This window comes from Corvus hawaiiensis, chromosome 2, assembly GCF_020740725.1.
Source record: "Corvus hawaiiensis isolate bCorHaw1 chromosome 2, bCorHaw1.pri.cur, whole genome shotgun sequence".
NCBI lineage: Eukaryota > Metazoa > Chordata > Aves > Passeriformes > Corvidae > Corvus > Corvus hawaiiensis.
Window position 1 is genome coordinate 3604203 of NC_063214.1, and position 22456 is coordinate 3626658.

Sequence of the window (22456 nt, forward strand, 5' to 3'; positions counted from 1 at the left end):
ATAACTTTTTTGCATGTATGCCCAACATATGCTGGTGTTCAACACTGGATCTGCCAGTAACTGAAGGTGATTCTGCAGTTAAGCAGAGCTAAGCACTGAAAACCCAGGGTAAAACTGAAGATTTTTTAAAAAATCTGATTAAACCCCTTTAAAATCGAAATTTGCTGCTCTTGGGAATGATGCACAATTCAGTCATCAAATTCTGCTCCCTTCATCTGCAACAAATAATAATGCTTTAATTAATGTGGAGTATTGTTCGCTGTTTTAGATTAAGAGGTTTTAGGCAATCTTTATTTCATCCTCCTCCCCAGCCTTGTGACACTGCTGTTTTGCCTGCACAAACACTTTGCAACCTTACCTTGGAAATGCTGTGTTGGTGCTCCCAGATCTGAGAGGAAAGCAGAGACAGTTAAAAAACAAATTAAAAAAAAAAAAAAAAGACATAGGGACAGTAACAGCAGTCAAGAGGGGCTCAGGAGAGAGGTAAGAAGAATGGTACAGATGTGCATTAATCAGATGTGTACATCTTTGTGATGTGAACAAAGACACACCTGATTTACAGTGAGGCCCATTTGCATACAAAGAAGGCAAATTCGGTTTCACTTGCAAAATCTCTTTAATTTTAGCTTTTAACTGAAAGCCTGTGGAACAGCCTTGGGACCAACACCAAACTCATTTGCCAATGATCTTTTATCCTTACACAGAGCGGAAAGAGCTGCTTAAACCAGCAGCTGCTGTGATGCAGCTTCACCAAACATACACACAATTTTGCCTTGCCCAGTTTATCTGTGAGTGTGAAAGAATTCCCCACCTTGTGCACTCTAATAAGGATACACTGGGTTTGACATCAGTGGGCTGGAAAATATCTGCTGTGAAAGCAGAGTCCCCTTTTCCCCTTTCCTTGCAGCTGGAGCGTTACCTCTTTACACATCTCTTCAGGACATATTTTCCTCATGCAACTCCCTGTCTTTGGCACAGATTTCCTCTTTCATTTCATGAATGAAAGTTTAGGAGTGGGTAGGATGCATGGCCTTCCCACTCATGAGTGTGATCCAAGGGTATGGTCCAGAGAATGCTCCCACATAAAAGTCAGTGGCTGTTTGGAAAACAAAATATATTGAAGACTAAACAAACAGGAAAGGATTTAAATGCATTATGGACTCTCTGGAGGAACCATGATGTTTGTCCCATGTCTGCATTCTGAACTGAACACAACAAGAATTAAAACTTTTGTCAGAGAAATTATCCATTTGGGACATGCCTGAAGTATCCATTCAGTCAATAATTTGAAGGTTTGCATGGCTGAAGAACTTTCCCTTCACTACAGCATTTGAGCCCTGTCCCTAGGCACAGCCCCAGAGCCTGAGGAGAAAAATGTTTGGAAAGCTCACTGCAGAGAAACCGAGCTGGAGCTGAAACTGCAGCCGCAATGATAGCCATGGACATTCATGTCTCAACTGGCAAGAAATTCCAGCTGTATTTTTAATAAAATTTCAATGGACTTTCTCGTTTCCTGAAGGAAACTGTCTCTTCACCAATCTGTTGTTTCTCACCTGCCTCGATCTTTGACTGCAGGAAAAAATGTCCTGCCAAGCCCCTTCCCTGGGATGAGATCTCTTACATAACTAGAGCTGACACTACTGTGAGTTCAAAAAATATATAAATATAAGAATCACAGAGGGACCTGACACTTTAATGACATTAAAAGTATTAAAAATAGTAGTGGCAGACTGGGTAAATTCTGTGTTAGTCAGCGGGCAGACACCAGCAAATTTTGAAGTCAGTGGGAATTTTGCATGCCTTAACCTTTCCCTAAGAAGTTGTGATTTCTTTACTTCTGAAGGAAATTTCGTATTTTTGCCATTTAACAAAAACATTTCATTCCAAAAGCCATTTTAGTCGGTACCATATTGAACTGTAATTAAAGATTTACGATCCTATTAAAAGGTAATGCTGTAGTTAATCCTTAATAATAACACATTTTGTAAAAGTTCAGCATTACACACAAAGATGAGCAATTGATGCCTTCTGTAAAATATTTGCTGGATTTTCCAAGAGTCAGCAGAGTGCACTGCTACAGCTCCCCTTCAAATAATCTATACAATCTACACAATCTATACAACTGTGGAAGTAGCCCAGGAAACTCTAAATATTCCTGGTTTTTTATGACCTATATATTTATTGTACATTTTCCATTTTGATTTTGCAGGATTAGCACACAGATAACCCCACTTTATTTCATACAGCTTTGTTGGGATGATAGTGTCAGAATCACCAGATTACCACACAGTGATTTGTTTAATTGTGGAACGAATGGAATTACAGAATTCAAAATAAGAAGGAGATTACCTCAATTCCAATATGATACATGAACTAGGCAAAACCCCCCCAACAATATCCTGAAAAACAATGCAGTTGTAACTTTAGTAAATTTAAATGAGAGAATTAAAACTATCCCAAGCCTTAGACTGAGCAACAATAAGTGTTTGGTTGCCTTTCTGTTATCATATTTCACATACCATTGAATTTGTTGGAAATTCCGTGATGCAAGACAAATTATGGATGTGACTGAAATTTGCTGAATTATCTTTTTACACGTTTTTAAGGAAAAAACAAAACAACTCTGTGGGTGATATATGAATCCAAAGCACCTCTTTCATTTTTCTGCTATGTAAAACTCCTTTTTAGCTTCAGATGATGTAATGTTGGTTCAATTCTGCTTTAAAAACTTCTGTTGAAATTCAGCCTAAACTACAATCAAAGTATAAGCTAAAAACATTCCATGTAAGTGCTTGATGCAAATATTGCAGATAATTTTTAACTGCAGCTGGTTATGCAAAGTTGTTTTGACCATTATTCTACAAACAACAAGCCCTGTCCTATCATGCCCTTAGGATGCAGAAAGGGAAGGAGTTGTTCCATTTTGTTCAGCTCCAGAGAGGTGGTGACCAAAGCCAGTGCTAAATTGTCATGATAAAAAAATTTTTGAGCTTATTTTTATGTAATATCTTTCTTAACCTTTTCCTGGGCTTCAAAACACCTTATGCACATCAAATTGTTCATAAACCGCTTCCCCTTCTTTACATTTTTGCTGTAGTAGCAGTGGTCAGCGTGGCTTTTCTGTCTGCACCAAGCCCCGTTGCTGGGTTTAGGGAGGTGAGGGGGTCTCTGTCTTATCTCCAAATGAACCCAAAGCAGCCACAGGAACATGAGGAGTTTGTGCATTTTTTTTTTCTCCCTAAAAAAAGCTAAAGCCATTCCCTGCATCCATCCCTTGAGGACTTTCTGCTCACTCTTTTAGGATGAGAAAGCAGAAGTGCTACCACAGTTGGTCCACCTTGGGAAGCGATGAGCATATGAGATTTTCCAGGATTATCTATAGGGAATTTTGGACTGTGCCCTCAGTTTCCATACTATTTTATCCACACAAGTACAGCAGAATGTGCTGCTTGGTTCATTTCCCTCCTGAGCCTCAGTCCAGCCACTTTGCCCTGAGGTAAGAGGAGAGGAGAGATTGCTCCCTGGCTGTATTTCATCTCACACAGTGGGACACAGGAGCTGAGAGTCACTTAAAAACAAATGGACACTGCTGTAGGGGCCATACAAAGAAGGTGTCTGCCTAGGAACTCACATGGTTGGGGTTTTTTCCAGCTTACACTCATTATTTGCTGTCTCTTCAGAGCAAATGTGGTGCTAAATTGGTATCTTAACAGCAGTGAGGAATGTTGCTGACAATCCCAGCATGGTATTTCCTTAACCCGATGGAATATGATTTCCAGAGAGATGAAATGTTGCTCTGAAGCAAGAGGAGCTGCAGCAGGTTGCTTTTTTTGTGAGAGAGACTCTGTTCTGCACCTGCTGTATCCAGCCAAGGCACCTCCGTCCTAGCAGAGCTCCCCCCATTGCCCTCTGCAGGCACTTCTGGCATGGATGGCACCTGCAGTAAAAACAGGCTTAGTGCAGGTCAGTCAACACCTAATTCAGCACCAAAAAAAGTATATTTTATATGGAACAATTTGCAAACACTTTGGTCTCTCTGGTTTTCTCAGAAGGTGGATTTGTTTCCTTATCTGCAGTAATGTTTCAGCCATTTTACATTTTCTTCCTCCTCAGCTGTGGAAAGCAATGTTTTCCTTCTGAGGTGTTCAAACATTGCTTGATGGTACTCCCAAGAACTATTTGGAAAGGCAAACCAGGCCTAATTACCATTTCAGCTAAAGATAATTGGTCCAGAGCAAAGGCCTTGCATGGTATTTGTCAGTTTAAAGATATTAGGCCTTCGCAAGCTCCTTAAAAATAGCCCAAAAACTGCTGCACCTGTCATGTCAGAATTGTCTCAAGATTCAGGTGGATACTTGAATGGATAAAACAGCATCTAAAAGATGACATCTCCTGGCTTATGACACTGAACATAACACTGGTATTTACAACTTAACTTGAAGTAAATCAAAACCTTTTCATAAAGCCTTGACTCCATCTAGAACCATGTCTAAAATAAAGGCCTGAGATATGTCTTCAAATACAAGAAACACTATTTCAAGATTTTTTTTTTCCATTTTGTGTAATTCTTCTGCCTTCATTTCCACAGTACAAAAATACCCACCTAATTCACTTGTGAAATGTTAAAATCTTAGTCCACAGGGACTAGGTTATTGTCTCAACTTCCATCATAGCTTCTGACAGATTGTTGCAAGCTAATTGTTTTTCATGTAAAAGAATAATTCCTTTTGAGAAATTTAAATTAATGCTCTCAATTTAATTTTGTATGCATATCTATTATTATTATAAAATGAAAGTCAAATTACATTTCCTGTACGTCCTTTGTTTTTTTCCTCTTTTCTTGGTGGCTTGATTATACGTCTTTTTATTTTTTTTAATGGAAAATTAATACTAGTATGACCAGACATGACCAGAAGTGCACTCTGTATCATGGTAGCATTGGAATATGATATAGATAGATATAGATATCTCATATACTGATTGTTAAACTATCATGTTTTGTGGAGGTTTTGGAAATCCTCCTCAGTCTTCTCTTTCATGCAATTTTCAAACATTGCCAACACAACACTCCATTTTCCACAGCCCTTAAATATTATGACAGTGCTGGGAGTCAGTTTCTGAATAGAAAATATTTGAAATAATGAAATGTTGGCAATTGATTCCCATTTAGATAGCTTTTTATTACTTTTTTTTTAAATGTTAATATCTCTTTAAGCGTGAGATGAAGAGAATGTTTCAAAATTCCAATCTGTTAATCATCTTGCTTCTGCAATGAAGAAACCATCAGGCCCCTCCCTTGAAACTAAACACATTTAATTTAGCTGTGGACACATTTTTATTTCAGCATATCTGTAGCAAGAAAGTGAAAAAGGAAAAAAAAATCCACAGTTGGAATATGAGTTTTCTAAACTCACAAAATAAAGTGATTTTATAAATCACCCAGAGCTACTGAACAAGTAATGTTGGAAATGCCCTCTCAAAATTTATCAGTCCATGTTCCCTAATAAATCAGAGATTACCTACTTTAAGTAGCAACTTCAGGCTTGCGTGTTCTGGTTGAGGTTAGGGAATGGCTAACCCCAGTTTCTCATTAGAAGTGAGTTCAGGTAAAAGAATCAGCCAAAAGTTGAGATATTCACCACAGAAACTGGAGTAATTATTTTTCTCAAAAAATCATTTTCTTGAAAGAGTTTGATTTTCTGCTTTTCTGGGGAGTTTTTTGTTGGGTTTTTTTTTTTTAATTAACTCTTCCTCTCTCTAATCCAAGCTAGCAACTAAAACCCCTTGAAGTAAAATAAAAGCAGGAAAGAAATAAGACATTTCAACAGAGATTGAGCTGGAAACAGTTTTTATGACTACACTTAAAGGAAAATTACTTATGCCTTAATTATATCAGCAATATTGATTAAATCTCACTAAGGATAAAAATAAAGCAAATCAGTGACCTATTTGATTATAGGATTATCAATAGTTTAGACAGTATTAGCTTGTGGCCCCAGATCTCTGTCCAGGTTGAATTTTAGGTGAATAATTTGACTTCCTGGGACACACACACACATCCACACCTCTGTACCTGCAACTGAGCACCGTGGATTGGATTTGAACCAGTTACCTCAAAAGCAAATGATCCATCCTCGATTACATCAGTAACTATAACCTTGGCTAAATATTTAGAAATTTCAACAAATTTCCTCTTTGAATTCTTCCAGATTCTGACCTCTTCTTGTCCTTTAGCACCTCAAGAACTGCTGTAGGTAAAGAAAAAAAAAATAGATAAGTTTTACATTGGCAGGATTCATTTAAAGAAAACTCACTGAAGACTTTTAAATCCTTTCTGAAACAGGTGATTAATTTATTATCACACAGCACTGGGGATCTGTGTCCTGAACTAAAAGGCATGGCTGTCTAGGCGTGAATGTAATAGGAAAGAATCCTTATCTTCTAAATGTTGCCCATCATTCTTTAAAGACAACTCTAAGTGGCAGATGGTAGAAAAAAAATTAATTCTTAACAAAAAGCATTTTCTCTGCATGGTCATCATACAACATCACATTCTCCAGTTATAAGTACAGAACTTCCATTTGAATAAAGCATTTTTTAATTAAAGGGGGAAATACTGAAATATATTAGGCAAAGAACATGGAAGGGTATAATTTTTTATTTGTTTTTAATTTGCAAATCAGAGTGAGGTCTATGACAATCCTGATTTAGTACACATTAAAGAGCTTTATGGACTCAGTGAGAGATATCTCACAAAGGATAAAGATTCTCAATTCTTGGGGCAGCTTAGAAAAATCTTATTATTGATCATTTTTAGGAAAAAGAAGACAAGAATAAATCTGCAGCTACGTCTATCTGAAATGAATAATCACTTTACAGCTTGTCCTGAAACAAGATATTTTCAAGTCCATTCAGACTGACATGTTCTCATGTTTAGTGTCCCTCGTCATCCTATTGATAAGGTGACAATATCCTTGACTGCACACATCCATCGCAGCCTGAGGATGTGCTGACGAGCTGTGGGCTCTGTTTGAAATCATCAAAGTCAGTGTAGAATGTCTCTTTTATCATCAAGCTGGTGGGGGGGGGGAAAGGGGGGAGGGTGTGGAAATTTACTATCTTCTTGCTTAATAAGCAAATCAATGGCCTTAAACACCGCGAACTCCACCCTAAAAATCCTGAAGCAGAGCAGTGACCCCCGTGCTGTTTCCATCCTCTGTAAACAGTGGCTCACCTGCACTTAAAGCTTCCGGTAGCGCTGCTGGAGCAGCACAGTCCTGGTGAAAGGAATAAGATGAATGTGTCTTTATAAACAAACCACGAGGATCTGCTTGCAAGTAAGACCAGGGACTTATAGTTAGGGAAGTAGCAGAAGAAGCCATCAGTTCTAGAAACTATTTGACATGGAGTGGTGCTCAGCCAAAGCTGTGTTAAATTCCTGAACTTAGAGAAAAAGAACAAAGGCTTATAGAATTATGAATAGTGTTTTGTTATAAGAGAGAAAATAGAAAGGGGGTGCAGGTTAGAGGGGGGAATAGAGCAGGCAGTTTGGGAATTCTGTGCCTTCCAAGCACCTCAGCCAACAGGGAAAGGTAGAGGGAGATGCAGTTGGGAAATTAGGATGAAAAGGAGGCTGGACCCCCCAACAATTTGAGAGACTCCATGGGAAATGCCCCATGGCCTCTCCCTTTATCCAAATAAAGTTCCAGGACTCCTCTGTCTCCTTTTTGGACATAAACCTCTGGTGCTGTGAATTTTTCCACACACTTGCCATGAAAGGGATTTTGAATGCTCAGCTTCACACGCCGCAGAGATTCCTGATGTGCAGACAATGACAGGCAGAGCTTGCCTGCGTTCATGGCCTGCCTGATGCTCGTTCCCTGGAACAGAGACCTCGGAAAAACCCCAGGAAGGGGAAGACACGTTTCCAACAGCAAAATCCATTTGCTGTGTCTGAGCAGATGATCTCTCTGCTTTCTCCCAGATGCTCATTCCCACCAGAGCAGCCCCCCTGGACGAACAGCACGTGCAGGGCAGCCTTTCCTCTCTTCTGACACTTCCATACAGCTCCAGCAGATAAGAGTGGCAGGACAATCCGTACGCTGTCAGCCCGGGCCTGATATTCCCTGAGATGGATGCATTCCCACGTGCAATCCTCCAGCACTGCTCAGAAATATCTTCCTTGAGAAAGACAAGAGCCATGGCAGCGTTCCTCTGTTTCCAAATTACAGGGTAAATTAAAAGGATGATTATTAATATTTAATTGAGAGTAACTGGGCATCCAAAAGAGATAAAAGAGAATGAAATAGGATGCAAGATAGAATTAATAATGTATTGGAAATAAGGAATGAAATGAATTGTCTATAAGGAGATAGAAGCTTGAAAATAAGATCCATAATTCTTGTTCAATAACATTAATGAAAATTATGAACGTTGATGAAAATGGCCATCATGTCAAGCAGTTATTCCTAGATAATTATTTTTTTTCTTCAGCAACCCTCCTTCCCATTTTATCTTTAAGGTTTCAAACCTCCTGGCAGGATTGAGCCACACAGTTGAATTTCTGCCCAGCCTGTGAACTCCACATACATGTCACCACGCTGCTGGGGTTATGGCACTTCATTTGGAAGCTGCTGAGACTTGATTCTGGCAGTTTTACTTCAAAATGGGTTAACCTAGAGGTGAAGAAAGTCTATAGGGGTTGTTTTTAGCTGAAGACTAGACACAGTTCATAACACTGACTAATGTTAAAAACTGTATTTTCAAGGAGAATAACCCAGCTTGGTCATAACACAGAAAGGTGGAAGAAGAGTTTTGACCTGCATGGGCTTTGCAGAGGAAGAGGAAAGCTCAATATTAACTCCTGCCACATTACTTCAGTGGTTTTTGTAGAAGCAAACTACTTATAAAATAAAAATGAATACAGAATGCCCTAAACATCTCAACATCCTCAGTTGGTTTCCTTTTAATAAATATATGATGAATTTAAACCTTTTGAAATATATAATGCGATTCTCCACTGCAGACTTGATAAAACTGTATTCTTGATTTTCAGAAAAGAAAGAAACAATTTACCAACACCAAGGGCAAGATATTATTTTTACATTATAGTAATAAAAAGGGCTTTGTTTTCTGAGGCCTGAAATACTGGGCTGAACTGAGATAATTAGGTTTTCTTTAAGCTGCCCCAAGAATTGAGAATCTTTATCCTTTGTGAGATACCTCTCACCAAGTGCATGAAGCTTTTTAATGTGTTGCTTGTTTCTTCCTTTTCTAGGGCTTGCTGCAGGTGTTCCTTCTGTCTTTTCCTTTTCCCCCTCCTGTGCACTCCAGAGCTCTTAGATCTCTGATAGTTTTTGTTTGTACATATGACACTTGTGCCTAATTTCCAGTCTTGGATTTCAGAAAAGTGCAGCACCAGCTCGTGCTTTGAAAATAAATACAGTGGCAACCAGCCACTGTAATCAAATGAATATTTTTACTAGCAGGGCACATTACAATTCAGCTCTAGAGCATTTACTCTCGTTGAACTCTAGATTTGGTTGGAGTTGAATATATGAAACTGTTAAAATCCCATTTAAATAAAACATTGGCAGGGGTCCCAAGCCAAAGCCCAGGGATGTCAATGAGAGACGTTTTCTTGGCTTTAGAGCACTGCATGGCTGGCTTTAGAGAAACAGGTTTTTTTCCAATTATATTAAAGCCATTCTGGGTTAGTCATTTACTTTTCAATAAAATCAGTCTTCCATGGCCAGTAACAAAGCTCACAGGTGAGTGCATGGCCACCCACAGGCTTCGAGAGAAAACAAAGGCCACATGTCAGGCTAATAATGAGCAAAGTAAAGTACATGTCACAAGTCATTAAAGATCCATTACTTAGCAAGTAAAAAAGAGTTAAAAAAAAAAGTAAAAAGACTGCATGTCAGAAAGTATTTCCAGAGTACACATTAAATATAGCAATTACAGGAGATACTTAAATGGAAATATGGGACAAATTACGTCTTTTCAATCCTCTTTCTTGTATTTGGGCAGCAGCACATTAGAAGAGTGCCAAAACAGGCCTGCCTTGAGCATTCTTCTCTTATTCCCAGTGACTTGTATTCTGCAAATTGATATTAATGAATCACGGTATCAGAGGAGGACTTGGGTTGGAAGGGACCTTAAAAACCATCTCATTCCAATGCCCCTGCCATGGACAGAAACAAATTCCACGAGCCCAGGGTGCTCCAAGCACCATCCAATCTGGCCTTGGACATTTCCAGGGATGGGGCATCAACAGCTTCTCTGGGCAACCTGTGCCAGGCCCTCACCAGAATTTCTTTCTAATATCTAATTTAAATCTCTCCTCCTTTAGTTTGAAACATATTGACATTCTGGTTAAAAAAACCCAACCCAGGTTTGTGTCAAACCAGAGGATGAATCCTAATGTTCTGAAGGGTTTTGACTCATTTCTGCTGCAGAAAACAGCCCTTTCTTGAATGCAAGTGCTAGAACTGCCAAGAACAAACCACCCAGTGTGGGTCTGTTGTGCTGACTGATAAACATAACCCATGTCCATGTACTTTATGGCCTTTTGAGAGCAGTCTCATCTGAAGAATAGACCCCTTTGCTCAGGAATATAAAAATCCTTCACTTTGACTTGTAGATTCCAGTCCATGCAGCCTCTGCACTCAGCAAGGTTCACAGCAAGGGTTGTGCTTCTGAAGGTCTGTAACAGTTTATGCAAAGGGTGCAAGTAATGATGGTACCAACTGCTTTCATCTGCTTTCATTCATTTGAAAGGCATAGAAGCAAAAGTTATTGTGTTACTGCTGTCAATACAGCTTACATTGCATGTGCAGAAGCAGAGGAAGCAAAAATCCCTTTGTTGGTTGTACTACAAGCCAAGGAATTTTGCATTCTTCCTCATTGTCCCCCAGGTGGGAAGACTGTGATAAGAAGGAAAACACAGCTGAAAAGACTGTATTGCCTCAGCTTCAGTTTTTCTGACATGTACTCAGTGTTTCAAACTTATCAGACAGGAAGGTGAAAGCCTTTTCATTACAGCACCTTAAAAGCTTTGCAGGCAGGTTTATCCTGCCCCATCAGGCTTGGCAAGTACTTTCAGAAGGTTATCTCTGTTACTGAGATAAAAACATCCCAAAGGGTCATTACTGTGAAGTTTAGAAACATTTGGGCTGGTTAGTAGCTAATTTACAATATCATTTCACTTGTGGGGTGTATTTCATTGTAAAGGCATTTTCTATGTTTTGGGGACATATTTTCAAAGCAGGTTTCTAATTATTTAATCTGTGGGTTTTGAACAGGTGTTTTGCAGCTGGAATCCTACTTATGGCTTTGAATATCGCCTCTTTTCACATATGCCCAGACCTATGGACAAGGCAGGGGTTCTCACAGAGGCCAAGCCCACAGCCCCACTGACACCCCACACATCCTGGATCTCAGGAAGAATAAACCCCAGCACAAACAGAGGCCACCAAACAGTTCTGCAGAAGAAAATTTGGGGTCCTGGTGCACACCAAGCTGCCATGAGGCAGCAGTGACCCTGGGGGAGGGGTGTTGGACAAGATGATCTGCAGAGGTCCCTTCCAACCTCAGCCATTCTGTGATTCTATAATATTGCAGGTCTCTAAAAGACCTATTTTAGATCTACATTTCCCCCCAAGCACCCACAAATAGTCTTTAGATACTTTCCAGACCACCACACTTTTTCCTGCTGTGTGAATGCAAGTCTTGAAAGCAGGGAAAGAGCACGAAGAGAGATCTTCAGACCAGCAGAGGAGCTCTCATACCAAACCTTGCTGCATATCAAGATGTTCAGTAAAGCAAAAAATCAAGGTCATAAAAATCCTTGCATGTGAACTGCTTATCAATAAAGTCATTTGGGAAATTTGAAAGTGGTCATTGTCACAAAGGGAAGGATGCTCACTTTGCCAGCTGGTTAAGTGAAGAAAAACTCCTGTCTTGGAAATGATGTCCACTGAGATAATGATGGGAATCAGAATTGTTACCACACTAAAGGACAGATTTTGCAAGGCCAAGAGCTTTTGATCTCTGTTTCTGTTACACAGCAGACATATAAAGGAATATACAACAAATTTGTATATCTACATGATGATTCCATAATGTCTTTTTAATGGTTTGCCTTCCACACAAGATCAAATCTTCATGAGGCTTCAAGAAATCTATCACTGTCATGTAAATCAATCTGCCACAGAAATTGCATCATTTCTCTTTATATTTCTACATTTTTTACTACTTTGTCCAACAGATTCCTGCCCCCCAGGCCAGTCAGAAGTGTGATAAGAAGAGCAAGAAATTACTCGTACTTTAAAACTTCCATTGCTTGAGAAAGTGATTTGCTCTTTCTGTGTTAAATTTTATCAGAGTGTTGTCACTTTAAACTTATCACACTACTGATAGTGAGTGTAAAGGCAGATACTGGAACATGAAATATGATTTTGAATCTAACACTAAAGGGCTATCACAAACCCCTTTTGAAAAATGGCCCCTTGTTTTCAGTACTGGAAGGTGCACACACATGGAACTTTACATGTGTGTCCTTTCGCACGTTTTAAGCTGCTTATATAAAGTTTTACAGTTCCTTCTCTCTGGAGACTATTTCCCTGTCTTTCAAAAAAGGAAAGTACTAAAAAATAGACTTGAAGTTCCCAGGTGCTCATGACTGTTGCATTTCTAGAGCAAAGCAACATTTGCAAGAGTTGTATATAAAGTTTTAACCATTTACTTGCAATGACTCTTGGCTTTAATATTCCTGAGTATTGCACCCAACCCAAACACTCTACACAAACATTTTTGCAGCGTGGAACAAACTGGATGTGCACTATTTGCACACACACCATCAACTTACTCAGCCCCAAAGTTTACTCAGCTCAGGGGAGAGAACATGGCAGCTGTGCTATGCCATGAGTAATGAAACTCCACATACAAATTTGAGCACAGATCTCAGTTTCAACAGAAAGAGATTTCAGTTTGCTCCTTTAACACCTCTTGATAAGCTCTAAGAGCAACAGAAGACCTTCTCCTTTCCCTTGGCTTCTTGCCCAACAAATTTTGCTCACTCACAGCCCTGAAGTCAGCTCTTGATTGTGTTTTGATGTTTCTGCCGACCTATTAACGTATTGACCTTGTGGCAGCCAAAACACGGATTTGTGTTCTCATTTTTCCCCTGCACTCCTTCCACTCAATCAAACAGGCACACAAATTTCCACTCAACAGGAGAATGCTTTTAAGCCATGCTGGTGCTCCTGGGAGCAGTGTCACAGGCAATCTCTTTTCTCTGTATAGAAACACAATTAGCTGACTGCCAAGACTCGCCTTTTTTTGCCTCTTGTTTTGCTTTGCTTCTCCCCACCCTCAGAATATAACAGCCATATTGGACCTTGTCATGGAAATTACAAAACAGTATTTAAAAAAAAAAAAATTCTTCTGTGGCAGCTCCTTCCATTCTATGAAATATTTAGAGAGAGTGATGTAAAGTACTGGATTTTTAATTTGGTATAAAGTGCTGGGGATGACTTTTTTGTAAGGTGAAAGTGTCTATTTGAGTTATCATCAGGTGACATTGCTTGCTGCAGAAACAACAGATCCAAATATGTCTTCAAGGCACTTCTCATCCTATTTTTTTGTATGTGGGGCACACACAAAAGATTAAAGTTTGTCCTCAGTCCCTTACACAGCATTACAATCCCACACTGCCTTACATTTTTAGCACCAGTTATGAAACTTGAATTCTTAAGAGCTGCTGTGTCTCAACAGAATCATTTCCACTCTATAAAGACTTCATTGTCCTGCCCTTGCTTTTGCTCATTTTCCTCTCCATATTTGGAACCATTTGCAATATACCCCAGCCTGTATCAAAAGCCCTCTCAGCGCCTGCCTTTTCTTCTGGGGATCATATTAACCAGAGAATGTCTCTGGCGACATATCCATTTGGATGGAGGGACTGGTGGCTGGGGCTGGAGCTGAGCTATTTGTATCAAGCACTGGATATATCAGTTTTCAGCTCTGCTGCTGGTTTCCAGAATGATCTTGACCAAAAGCACTCAGGCTTTTGGTTCCTTGGTTGTCTGTCTGGACAGCACAAATTAATCCTGTTTCCTGCTTCTGTATTTTGATATCAATGTTGGGAGACAGGTTGAATATGCTATAAAAAAGTCCCAACTGGCAGAGTCTTTAATACTTGGGTACTGCAAACTTTGCAAAATCTGATTTTCTCTCTGATTTACATCAATATTGGAAGCAGAACTGGAAGCATTCAGTCTGACTCGTGGATCAGCAGTCTGTTCATCAGGAGGCATTTAGGCATGGCTCATTACTAGGAAGACTGTTAGACACATTTGCATACACAATGCTTCTAATAAGTATTTATTCAGGGTTTCCTAATGGCTCTTTACTGAAATAGATGGAGCTGATTGTCCATTTCAGGCATAGCTGGAGGCACAGAGCATTGAGGCAGGCACTGAGAAGCAGTTCAGCACCAACACCCACCACCACGGCACAAGCTGCTTGTCTGTGCACACCGGGATGTGCTGGAGCATCAAAAATTTGGGACATCCCCCCCAGAAAATCGAGACTGGTGAAGCTGGTGGAGAGGGAAATGCATCATGAACCATAGAGGATTGACCTTGAGTGACTAAGCAACACTCTTCATTTAAAGGTGGAGAAAATGAGGAGTCTCATGTTTTTTCCTAAATCTAGGACCAGATCCAGCTCTGCATTTTGCAGGATTTTTTTTGTACACCATTCAGACCCAGACTCACCACGCTCCAACGTTTGTGCAGACCTTTCTTCCCAGGTGTAGGTTCCACTGAGAAAAACACCACAAATCAATGATCAGTGTGGTATTTTGCAGCTGAGGCTCCTCAGTGAGAGCACTCAGTGATAAAATCAGCACGTCCTTGTTCCTGCTGCATCTGTCAGGCTCAGCGTTGAGTTCATTTGAATACTGAAGGTTTCTTAAGAAATCCAGATTCCCATGGTTTATACTCTGTGCTGAAAGTGGGAATGCAGCTACTATGACAACATATTTGAGTTTTTATCCACAGTAAGAACTACTTCTATTACCTTTGTATAAACTGGTTAAGATGGGAAGAAATATCTCTAAGATATGACTCGCATTGATTCAATTAAAACCAAAAAACCCCAATCTTTTAAAAATGTAATGTATCAGTTTAGAGAAAAAAAAGTGCAGGTGAGGAAGAAAGATGATTTTTTTTCCGGGTAACAACTACTATAGTACCTGAAAGCTAAAACAAAAAATGCTTTAGTTTTTCCAGCCTCTATCCAGAAAGGTAAATAATTTGTTATTAGTTTTATCAGATAACATGGTTGCAGCAGACCTTTTCTCCTAACCTTTGAATTATACAAAACCTGTGATGTGTGATCTGGTAAAAATCTTGTTAGAGATAGTGAAATGGTCTCACAATCTACTGTTTGCAGGTAAGTTTTGGGTCCCAAACTAAATTTTGGGTCCCCAGTAACGTAGTCAAAATGAATATAAAATATAAACATATATTTTTTGTAATTTAAAAAAAAAAAAAAAAACCACAAAAAATCCCATAGAAAATTGTTGTAAAAAATATGAGGCTTTGGAAATAAGGATGTGCCAGAGAGAGGTTTGGCAGAGTCTCTGCCTATTTGGATTTTGGTGTAAATGGTGAATGATATGGTATCGCTTCCCTGTGGACATTTACACAATGGGCAGCTGGACGTTCAGCCCTGCTGGGATAATGGTACCTGGGTGAGCCCAAAAATGCACAGATTAGAGAATGAAACAGGTTAAACCAAGCCAAAACTCCAGGTAATTCAGCTTCCAAACCTACAAATTGCTGCTGAGTGCCTTTCTCAGGGACATTCATCACAGTCAAATTTGTATGGCAAGGCAATAGGTGGGCTCCCAGTGACAGAAGAGCTCTAAATACAAAGTAAAGCACCAGATTTCCTCAATGAAATTGGGGATTCTCTTTTTTTTTTGTTTGCTTGCTTTGATCATTTTAAAAGATGTCAATGTAGACATGGTAGATCTGATTTAGAGGATATTTTTGCCCTTGTTATGTAGATATGTTTATTTTTTTAAATATACACACAAATATCAATGCTCTCACATTATAGATCTTCATTGAATACTTTTTATTTGGATGTCACTCAAATAATTGCACCTTAAACAGAGGCTCTGCATTGCACGTTTCACCCCCAAGTGCTGAGATGTGGGAAAAATAAAAGCAACTATAACTACAGTTTGTGATAAGCATTAGACAGCAAATTAAACTATCAGAACTTCTTTTCTCTAAGAGCAAGAACAGCAACTTGTTTGAAAAGCTACAGCAGCTGCAGTTGGTTAAAGGCAGACACACAGTACCTTGTATTTATAGAGCCTGGTATTAATTACCAAATACAGAAATAAGGGGTTTAAGTCATGATGGTTAACAAATTTCTCTCAGCCTGATTTTTGTCAGAATTCAACAAGCTTAAAACACAGCAATTGTCTCCTTTTTTTGTCTTTCTTTTCCAATTCAGTGCACTGTAACAGTAGCAACCATAATTGTTAAGTAACAACTGCATTCCTAAAACCAAAATGAGGAATGGAGGTGCCTGAGCTATTGAGTTTGGTATTAAATAAGAGCTATTTTCCAGTCTTTTGAGTTATGGAATAAAAGAACCCAAACCAAAGCACATAATAAAATATTGTGTCTCTTTTCCCATTTGCTTTGACACCAATATTAGGAAGTCAATTTCCACCTGGTGTCATCAAAGATCCTTCAGCACAAGCTGAGAGTCTGATTTAACAGAAAGCTTCATGGTTGTGAGCCTGAAATGCCACAAAAGGGGGGCTCCAGGACGATCTGTGTGCTCTGACAAGGTCCCTGTGCTTAGACAGACTGATTTGAAATGCTGTAAATGTAAATATCCAGCTAATATTATTCCCTGATGAATAGGCTCCTTGGTAAGCATGAGGCTCGAGAAACTCAGAAAATATCAGCCCAGAGTTATGTAGCTGACAACTTTTTATTTTAGCTTGGATCTGCCTCACACAGCTACAAAATTCTCCCTTTTGCATCACAGCCAGGCAGGCTGGTTCTATCGCTTTGCAATACCCAGGTGACAAATGAAAAATAAAGCCCAATAATTTTCATGCAATTAGAAGACAATACAAAATTTAGGATAGGGAAATTATGTGTGTACATCAAAAAGAGAGTGCAGTTGTCGTTCTTTCCTGTGTCCTAAAGCTTACAAGAAACAATCCTGAGGCACATGAGGCACAAATGTTGTATCAATTGAAAAGCAGAAAAAAAACCCCAAACCAAACTTTAATAATATTCTCAATTTCAACTAAAAATCTTTCACAAAAAATAGCTTGAAATTTTAAAAACATAATGAAAGAAATTTGCTTTTTTAAATTACAGATTGTCCTACTCTGGTACTAACTACAGCAATTATCACCATTTAGAAAAATCATACTATAAATAAAGTGGTGTTGCTATCATAAAGATTTATGAAATCTTGGTATCACTCCTGTGATATACTTTGGAAGTGTTTTCCAAGGAAACTTTCTTATCCAATGTTCTCTATGATACTATTTCAATATTATAAAAAATAGGTTTAGCATGAGATAATGAAGTTCAAGATACCCAGAATAGTTTGTAGCACTCATTATGGTTTGGACTATTTCTTAATTATGACTCCACTGCAGAAATCCTAAAGACAGAGTTTGATCAGCAGCCAGCAATAGAGTCTTCTGCAAATGAGACACAGCATGCAGAAGGACTTGTCTGAATGCCAAATAATATTTTATTATAAGAAAATATATTTGTGAAACATAAATTTTCTGGGACAAGTCCAAACTGAGGGCTTTCCTCTGCAGGCTCAGGGGAAGAAGTGGAGATGGTACCAGAAGCACATGCCAGACCTTGAAGCTAGACTGGCTCTGCCCTCCCTTTTGAAGAGACAACCAACACTTGAACATTTTGATGTTTTTTCTGAAGGACTCTGTTCTGTGATACCCAGCCAGAAGACTTTCATGCTCTCAGAGATGTACTGAGGGCCATAAAGGGTGGCTCCCTCCTGCTACCTTTCAGTAGTGAGTTCTGACTGATCCTTCAAGCCATGTAACAAGTCACCTCTGCTTTGCTCCCTGCTCAGGCAGAGCTTGGGCTGCTCCAGCTGCTGCTCATCCCTGCTCCCTTTGTGGGTGACACGCTGCAGACACCAGGTGACAACCAGGGAGTCAGCCACCCCACAGAGAAACTCTGCATTTTATCATCAGTTGTGAAAATGTTTTAGAGAAGGACTCTCACCCTGGTGAAGAGGCAGTAGCACAAACACCCTGAGTCACTGCACTCAGCCTCCCCAGCGCAAGGCTAAATCCGTGGTGCTTCTCCTCCACACAGAGGCTTTACACTGCCTTACCTTCTGTCTTTCTTCTCACTACCCATTTTCAGTAATTACTTGTGCTCATTAGTTTTTCTTCTGGTATTTCACTCATTTAAAGTGACTCATGCACTTTGTTATGCAAGACCTTCATCTCTGCTTTCCCTCTTCTGCATAAGAGGGAGGGAATATTCCCAACTCTCACATTAATGCAGGCCCAGTTGCTTAATATCTCCTGCTAAAAACCCAATGAAAGCATTCTTAGAAAGATAATAGTTATGAAAAAACCCCCTGTGCTATTATAAAAATTTGGCTAGTTTACCAACACTTATGATTTTTTTTTCTGTGCAGACCCAGTTCTTAAATCTTTCCCAGAAACACAGTGGCATTGCAGCAAAGCTTGAAAAACAATTCCTTCCCTTTGGAAAGAGACTCCTCCATTTTGCCATCTGTCTTCATCAGACTTCTCCTGGCCAGAAGCATTTAAAATAATTTATCTAATAAAGCCCCTTGGGGCAGCCCTGTCTTGGTGCATGTTTGCCTTTGAATCCAGTTTGTTGGTGGTTTATAAAGAGCCAAATTAGCAGATGATACCCGAAGGGAAATTCTGCTTGTTCCCTCAAAGGTCAGCTCAGTAAAGAGAGCAACATCTTCGTTTTGGGACCCAGGGGCACCCCAGTGACAACTTCACTGCTGCCATATGCTCCAACCATCTGGGTGGACCCAGGGTGAGGGATGTGGCACAGCACTTTTTTTTCACTGAGGATTTCTAACTGGAACTGTGCACCTTTGGTAAAGGAATTTTCATTTCTGGGAAAGTGTGTTTGCAATAACCTAAACCCCATCACCTGTATCACAAAAGGAGATGAGAAAGGGTTTCTGGTTGTTCACTGGGCATTCAGCTATTGGGCACAGTCCAGAAGGTGGAATATGTCTCCTAAAAGTTCAGTCACTTATAGGCTGTGATTCTAAAAGGGAATTTGGGTCTAATGCTAGACACAGGGGACAATGTCAACTGATTTGCTTTATATATTCACTCAGCTATGTTTTATAGTTAAAAAAAAAAAGCCTATTATTTTTAGAAGGTTATGCCATCCACAGTTTTTAAGAGACACAAAATGCTTCCTACAATTGAGAGCAGGGCTTATGAGAGATTTTAGGTTCAATAAAGTAATTGAGAATTCTTTTAAATACAACTTTGCCATATTTAGTTTCAGCTGGTTTTTTAAATTAAGCATTTTCATGCTTGATAGGTGATTGGGTTACCATTCCAATCTTGTGCCTACAGATGTTGGATTCTCTCAGAATTCTCTCTCTACAAATGTGCATCTCTCATGGGCATTTTTGACTCTGCTAGGATTGACAAGGAAACTAGGAACTGCCCAAAGGGTGAATATAAGACAAAATAGACTGCAAAGGATAGAAATCTGATGACCTAACTGCAAGTACTGCTGGAAATGTGAGATTCATAAGATCCAGTTTCTCTATCCCCATCATTTATGCAGTCATTCATGAGGGGCATTTTAGAACATTTTCTGATGGGACAGTTTTAATATTTTGAATTTCAAAACAACACATTTCAACAGCTCATCTTCCCCTATGTTTTGTTCAGGTTTTTTTCAGAGATTTACTCATCTGATTTGCTCTATTCCTTTAAGAGAATGCTTTGGTAATCTGACTGGAAAAGCCTAGAAGAACATGGATGAACAGTAAAGCCAGGATTTAGATCCTGGCTTCATTAGTTTATCATTAATAAAGCATATATCAAGGACAAAATGGAATGTGGTGATCTGGATGAATCATGTCCCCCAACTAAAATATTGTGAACATTATCAATTAATCTAGTTTTTATTTGAAAATATTTAATAATGCATGCAGATCTATAATTTTCAGAGTATCTGCAGTTGACCTTTATAGGTTTATAATAAAGCACCCAAACCAAAGAATGAATCAAAAGGGTTCATGATCAAGCTCCATCACAACTATCTCACAGATGATTTGCTTTTTCAGATTATTGCCTGAGATCCATGCACTTGAGGTTCCGATGAGTGAAGAATAATTTTTCACTGTCTTTTACAATAAAAGGATCATCAAGAGATACTGGCGAATGACAGGTTCAAAACAAACAGGCAGACAAAAAAACCAACCAAAAAAATCAGTTTCTCTTTTTCGTACTGTGGTTAATTGATCTCCTTGGGCATATGGGACACAACTCTACAGCACCTCAGCTGGCCTCAGCACCCCCAGGCATGGACCCATTCTTCCCAGGACAAGACAATTTGAGGTTTCTTCTCTTCCTACTTCTCAAATATAAAATAATTTCCCCCCCACCTGTTGCCCCAATCCTTTAGTGAAGAACTGAAAGAAGTAAATAAATGGACGACTCCAGGAAATGAGAGAGACTGTGAGCTCTCAATACACAGATAGTAAAATGTAAACTACTTTTCCATTTTCAGATCATCAAAGGCTACTGTTAATTAATTGTAGGCTGCTCTGAGGGATTGCTAGCAGTTGGTTTAATATATGTGAAGATCTCTTCTATTTCCACATTGGCTCCTCTTTGGAAGAACACTGATACCACAAGCTGCAATCACTCATTCCTGTAATAATATTGTTTGGCTTAATAAAGGGCAATAAAACATCTAAATTAATCTTTCCATGCCAAATGCACTACTAACCCCGTGGCAAACAAAAAGGGAAGCATTACAAATTTGTTTAATAACTTCTTTCATATTAAAAGAACTAAATATATACTGCAGGTTTTCAAAAAAAGGAAAAAAAAATTTCTAAAATAAATCATCCCTTGTAACTGTGCACTATTTCATCTTTTATGATTATTTATCTTTTAAATGTATCAGAGATAGTATTGTGCAACATAGTCCTAGGAGAGAATGTCCATGTATGTGTTCAGCTCTTCTATTTTAGAAAATAAAGTTGTTCCTGGGTTTTATGACATGCTGCACCATCCAGAAGCTCCACTGAGCTTTCCCACATCTGTTTGCAAATTGCAATTCCTCAGGCTGAAATGCCATATCAGGTATTCAAGACGTGTTGGGAAAGAGTTGTACTTCATTGCTACTGCCATCAGAAATGTGCCATGGAACTTTCCACTGCTTGTGCAGACACAAAACTCCACAGATTTCACTGGAATTGATGCTGTTATAGGCAACTGCATATGCACAGAGGTATGATATTTATTAATTGTGAAGTCAGCTCTGCCAGCCACAGATTTTGAAAGCCTTCTAGTGAAAGGCAGGTTCAGCTTTTTGACAGAAATCCTGTTCAGTCTTCATAAGAAAAGCCTTTAATGTGATGCCCATCAATTTACTCATCTTTGGATTTCACTTCAAATATGACAATATCAATCAAATATGAGAGATCTCCAGGACTGCTTTGCATTTTGGAGCCTGAGGGAAGCCTCTCCTGATGTGGCATTCTCACCTCACTAGTGCAGTGCCTGATTTGTCATAAAAACTAAAATAGCCAGTTTATATAGATTGAGTAGCAGCAGGGAAAGGAAAAGCCTCTTTCGTGAGAAATAAATCAGATGTGAACATAATGGCATCTCAATGGGTTCTGTAAAGACTCCTTTTGGCCTGGTGGTTTAATGGAGTGGTAGGAAATAGGTGGAGAAAGGGGAAAGATATAAGACAAAATAAAGGAAATAAAGTACTTGGCTGACTAAATGGTACCATGGAAGAAATACAAGAAGCTTTGGGGAGAAGATAGGGAACATAGGTTTACTGAATCCAGGAAACCAGTGGGAATATCTTCCCTCAAGGAAGCTTTAAAGCTCGCTGATGAAACAAATTCTCATGCAATCATGCTCTTCACGAACCATTCCTCATGACTTATTGCTCAATGCTTGCTTTGCATTTAACCCATTTCCTTTGCTGCATAAGCTGGGCCCACCTACAAATTTTGATGGAGAAGTCTTAAAAGTTGTGATGAATAGTTACGGTAAAACATGTTCTGATGGCTTTAGGCTATTCTGAAAGAGCAGGAAATATCCTTATGCAGTAATAAACATTTTAATTGCAGAATCACAGAATCATTTAGGTTGGGA

General features: G+C 39.1%; 1 long non-coding RNA gene across 2 annotated transcripts in view; it reads right to left on the reverse strand.

Moving 5' to 3' along the window:
- Positions 1 to 22456, reverse strand: part of LOC125322093 — a 186677-nt gene that overhangs the window by 12225 nt on the left and 151996 nt on the right. Inside the window, exons 3-5 of one of the 2 annotated variants that reach the window (XR_007201835.1) lie at positions 6113 to 6248; positions 2350 to 2399; positions 359 to 388 (exon numbers count right to left, since the gene is read on the reverse strand). This is a non-coding gene — a long non-coding RNA (uncharacterized LOC125322093). The remainder of the gene's footprint in view (positions 1 to 358; positions 389 to 2349; positions 2400 to 6112; positions 6249 to 22456) is intronic. The other variant, XR_007201834.1, reaches the window with a different exon arrangement.